This window comes from Solanum lycopersicum, chromosome 4, assembly GCF_036512215.1.
Source record: "Solanum lycopersicum chromosome 4, SLM_r2.1".
NCBI classification, from domain to species: Eukaryota; Viridiplantae; Streptophyta; class Magnoliopsida; order Solanales; family Solanaceae; genus Solanum; species Solanum lycopersicum.
In genome coordinates this window covers 34,857,189-34,862,849 of record NC_090803.1, presented here as the reverse complement: position 1 = coordinate 34,862,849, position 5,661 = coordinate 34,857,189, and the positions used below count along the sequence as shown (strand labels likewise).

Below are 5,661 nucleotides of genomic sequence, written 5' to 3'. Positions count from 1 at the left end.
GGAACCTATCACAACTTAAGAGAGAAAACTATAACTCACAGGTATCCTCTTCTAGATGTGCTTTATTTGGCGAAAATAGAAGTTATTCATTTTGGTGTCCAATATTCAAGGCATTAGGAGGAGCTTACTTTGGCCTCTCATTCTCTAGACTCAATAGTAGGATAATCTCTCACCTTTTGATCATTTTTTTAAAAACGAAAGCACCCATTACATCAAGGTTGGAAAATCCCAAAGTGTTTTCTCACATAAGTGGAGCAAGAAGGCTTAACACCTTGAGAACCAACACCTCTCTCATACATGACCTTAGGAGCACTAGACCCACCTTGGTTTGGAGCTCTCTTCTTAGAGCTAGGTTGGTTTTGATCATTGGACCTACCTTTCTTCAAATTTATTGAAATCCTACTAAGATTGGACTCTTCAATGGATTTTTCATACACAATAAGTGTAGATAGGTTCATGTCATTATGGAGCATGTCCTTACAACACTCTTCTTTCACAAGGCTGAAAACACCAATCACAAACCTACTCATCTCATATCTAGTGTTAGCCACCAAGGATGTAGCATACTTAGACAATAGGGTAAACTTCAAAGAATACTCTTCCAAACTCATATTACCTTGACTAAGGTTTATTAAATCTTCAACGTTCACCTCCCTATTCTCAAAAGGAAATTACTTTCCTAAGAAGACTTCATTAAACTCTTCCCATTCAATAGGTACTGACTCAACCAACCTATTATATTTCCGTAGTGTGTACCACAATCGAGAAACTTCCTTCAATTGGTATGAAGTTAACTCTGCCTTTTCTCTAGAAGTCACCTGCATACAACTCAAAACCTTTTACACACCATTAACAAACTATTGGGGATTCTCTACCACCTTAGAACCAAGAAAGATAGGAGGATTCATCCTCACAAAGTCCCTCAATCTAGAGGTTATGGTACTCTTAAGAGCATTCATCCTAGGCCAAGTATATCTATTCACTTGAGTCGTCATGGCTTGTGCTAGGGTATGGAGATCTTATTTATTCTCACCATTAGTCATGTCCAAGGGAACCACCTAAACCTCATTCCCTTGACCAACTATATGGATTTGTTCACTTTGATGATCTTGATCATATTTTTGAACTTCTCCACCTTAGGGAGAAACTCCCTCATTTACTACTTCCTCATCAACTTTTCTTGAGGGTGTCCTTCTTGTATTCATATCCGATAAAACAAGAGAATATATTAAGAAGAAACACTAATAACCTCAACTCTATGGCACCATACAAGAGTAAGGATGAAAGGGAAACTTCAATCATCCTACAACCTCCCTCTCATAGATGTGTTAAAATAACACCAATGAAGAAGACTCTACTAGAGGTGGATTTTATGAGATGTTGAATTCGATAAACTACTTCATAACCTTACGCACTAATACAATGTTTGTAACGACCCAAAGTACACCTAAGAAGTTTTGGCACCCTTGAGTCACCATATCACGTACTTGACCTCTCGGAGGTCTTATACTAGCGGTTAGACATAATTCATCATATATATATATATATATATATATATATTATTAATATGAAGAGTTATTTCATTTTCACTTATATGTTTCGATTAAATTTTGATGAACTTCTTTTCACTTTCAGCAATTCATGGAAGAATGAATCGTTAAAAAACATATGACCCCACCAACTACAATAAAAGACCTCATGATAGTCAATATGGGGCCTCAACACCCATCAATGCATGGTGTTCTTTGACTCATCGTTACTCTAGATGGTGAAGATGTTGTCGACAGCGAACCAATATTGGGTTATTAACATAAAGGGATGGAGAAAATTGCGGAAAACCGAACAAATATACAATATTTGCCTTATGTAACACATTAGGATTATTTAGCTACTATGTTCACAAAAGAAATAACCATAAATGGACCCGAACAATTAGGCAATATTCAAGTACCTAAAAGGGATAGCTATATCACAATCATTATGTTGGAGTTTAGTCGGATAGCTATACCGACTCTAGAATGTTGAATTCTCCCTCTTTATCTGTCCAATTTCAAAAAATTGGTTTAATTAGTTCATAGATATCAAAAGAAAAAAGACGTAAGGGGTTATTCTGTCGACAAAAAGGGGGGAATATACATTTGCTTGAAATAGTTTCGAAATAAATGTTTTGCGCCTTTAAGACCGCGTAGAGCCTATAATTATACCTCGCCGAAAATCTGATTGTTGCGAATAGCTTATTAAAGCCACTTCCTCCTCAGTGTCCTTATCCGCCTTTTTGTCAGTAAAAATAACTAAACGTTTGGCTTTTCTTGAACGAAGTTGTTGATCTATTGATGCACGATCTTTAAATTCACCCATTTGTTGGTTAAATTCGGTGATTAATTTATGGGACCAGCGAGGTACTTTTTTATAGATTTCTTTTATTCCGATCGATTTTTCTCCCAATTTTGTCTGATTAGGATCAATTGCATTGAATACAAATTTGACAAATTTCGTTATTTTTTCTGAATTCGCTTTTCTCTGTTCTTGGTCTGAAAATAACGAAAGACCCTTCAAATTTAAACTCGATTTTGCTTCGTTACCTAATTCATTGATAATAGTTAAGAACTCGTCAATTTATGTTGATAATGGTTTTTTATCAATCGTATACACTTTTTGTTCAAATTTTTGGTAATCAGTATTCGGAAGAAAGATAGTATGAATCCTATTTAGTCTAACTCTCTTTTCCTAATTTTCTAGCAAAGTATTGTTTATGATTGAAGATGAAACCAACATTTTTATTGTTCCTCGAGTATTCTATTTAACAAAGGATCATACATTTTAGGCGCGTATTCTATTTTAGTATCATCATTACAAAATCTAGTCCTTGTTTCGAGTATATCCAGAGAAAGAGATTCCTTGTCTAGAATTTCAAGTCGTTTTAAAAATTCCTTAATTATATTATTACTTTTTTCTTTGTTGGTAGAAACCCGCTGAGTGTCCAGTTCATTAGGGAGCGTTTTTTGGAGTGACAATAGGGGTATCTTTCTTTTTATCTTTTCCAAAAATTTATAAACTTGGCGGGTATGTAAAAGATATTTTTTGTTATCTATCATTTTTACATGTGTCAAAAAAATATTGTGACATTTCTATTTTCACGTCCTTCTCAAATCGATTATTCTTTATGTAACGAAATGGTCGATTCCATCGATTATAATCGAAAAGAAGACTCACAAGAGGTTTTTGAAACCAGAAGAGGTCTTGTTCTTGATTTTCATTTTTTTATCAAGCAGTTGCAATTTACAATTTTCTATATTCCCAGTGTTATTATTATTCAGATAAGAATCCTAACAATCATAAATTGGACTATTACTAGTATTAATATTGTTATAGCCTGTCTCTGTAAGGTGAGAGTGGAATTTATCCTTTATTTTGTCCTTTCCATTCACTTGGATTTCTTCCGTTTCATCGATTTTGTCCAGATCCCACCCTTCTTCCGAAAAAGGGAAGGAGAAGGATAAGGATCTTCTTCAGTGGATCCCTCTTGTTCCTGTTTAGTCCCCTTCATTTCGGAAGCAGTTTCTATTTCTACATCTCTTTGTTTCTGACTTTCAACCCTTTCTTCTGTTTTTGAGGCTTCTTTCAATTTCATAGTAAGAATGGGTGAGGGTATTCTGCCTAAATAGTAGACATAGGTAATAAATAAGAGAATACTAAAGATCTGAGCCATAGAATTTCTCAATTCTAATACAAGGTACTTATTAGGTCGAATGTACTTATTAAATCTAATAGAATGATTTTGCCGTATCAAGACTAATACCAATCCAAGCCATTTCACGAATAAAATGTGACCAATTAACCAACCAACAAAACCACTTTTTACAAATAAGATCTTGTTGTTGCATCGAAAGAGATAAATATGGACTAATCTGGCTAACATTGAACTTGGTAAAATGAAATGGTTGAATAATTGAAAAATGAGATTATTCAGGAATAAACATTGAATGTTGAGATTACGCATTGAATTTCTGGTAGTAGATCCATAATCAAAAAAGTGTTTTTGATTGTTCCAGAAGAAATGAAACAAAAGATATGGTAGAGCTAGGGCTTTTATTGTATGAGGTCTACCCAATGCTAGATGCAGAGGCGCATAATAGATCGATATGAACATAATGAGTTGTCACATAATAAAACCAGTAGTTGCCGATACCTTTTTCTCGGTTTCTTCTTCCATAACCAGAGCTCGGAGAAGGAAGAGATAGGAGGGCCCAATAGAGAATGTGGTCAGAAATCCATAATAGAGTCCGACCACAACGATGGAATTGATTATCTTCATGCATAAGGATACTGTATTACCTAGTAGAAAAGATTGAAAAATCATCACAAACCTCCTTTATTTCTTTTCTGTTGCAGTTTCTGGATTATTATATGATGATTTTTGATCTTTCCATATATAGAAAAGAAATAGAAAGAGATAGAATAGAATAGAAAGAGATAGAATAGAAACAAAATCTGTTATGTCAATGACACCAAAGGGATATTAAATGAATGGAATTGGGATATGGATGGAATATAATGAAATAGATCCACTTTGAGGTTCCCTCTGAAATGAGGCATGTAAGGGAGCCACTACAAAGTAGTTATGAGAGTTACGAAGGAAGCTTCGAGCTCATATTGGTCATGGGTTTGGAACGAGAATTGAAATCTATGAGATTGAATCTCCTGTTGTTCCTCAGTAGCTCAGTAGTAGAGAGGTTGGTTGTTAACCGATTGGTCGTAGGTTTGAATCCTACTATGGGAGATTTGATTGATTCTGAATTCTTTAATTCTGAATAAGAATAAAGGGGCTCGCTTTGCCAGTTAAGAGTAAGTAACCCGTTCCCTGTCTTTGTTTCTATTGCATTCTATCTCACCGTATCACATTCTGTTCTGCGAGATTAGAAAATCACCATCAATACCTCGGTCTAGGTCCGGGATAATCCTTTGTTCCATAGCCCTGGGGCTATTTACAACTAGCCAATTTAGAAGTCTTAGATGTACTAGCACTGCATCTTTTATGCAGTCATCGATTCTCCCGAGAAGTCATAATTGCCGCGAGCAAAGATATTAATGACGAGGAAGGCTTTTTTATTATGCTACTAATACTTGTTCTTCTATTCTTCCCAAGCCTGGCTGAGGAAGAGTTACGGGGTGTAAAAACAAATACGCCAATTGGGCATACTATGTGTATTGATTCCCCCATTCACGATAAATAAAAAGATAAAAAGCCATTCCATTTCGACAAAAGACCCACACCCAAGTTCCATAGCTTTTGGTTCGCTATCCCGATCATGATTTTCCTACCCCCAGAGGGAAAGGTACTTCCCTTTTGGGATATATATCTATATATATATATGAAAAGTAGCGCGGAACTAAAGCTTTTCACAACAATAATCAAACTCTTCTATAGAAACATAAGAAAGACTAAGTCTCTTCATAGACATCTTAAACATATGAAAATCATAGGTTCACATCCCATACATCAATAAAATGGAAAACCAAAGTCTATTACAATGTATTTTGAAAAAGGAAACTAAATATAACTATGTCCTCGAATCATATGAGGACATACCCAAATTTGCTTGAGTGAATTCTGTTCCCAAGCTTCACTTCCAAGAGACTCCTCACTTTGCACCTACACTT

General features: G+C 35.2%; 1 pseudogene; it reads right to left on the bottom strand.

Annotated features, from left to right (window-relative positions):
* Window positions 1-3,326: 3,326 nt before the first annotated feature.
* LOC138348081 (protein TIC 214-like) lies at window positions 3,327-4,315 on the bottom strand (annotated as a pseudogene).
* Between the last annotated feature and the right edge of the window lie 1,346 nt (window positions 4,316-5,661).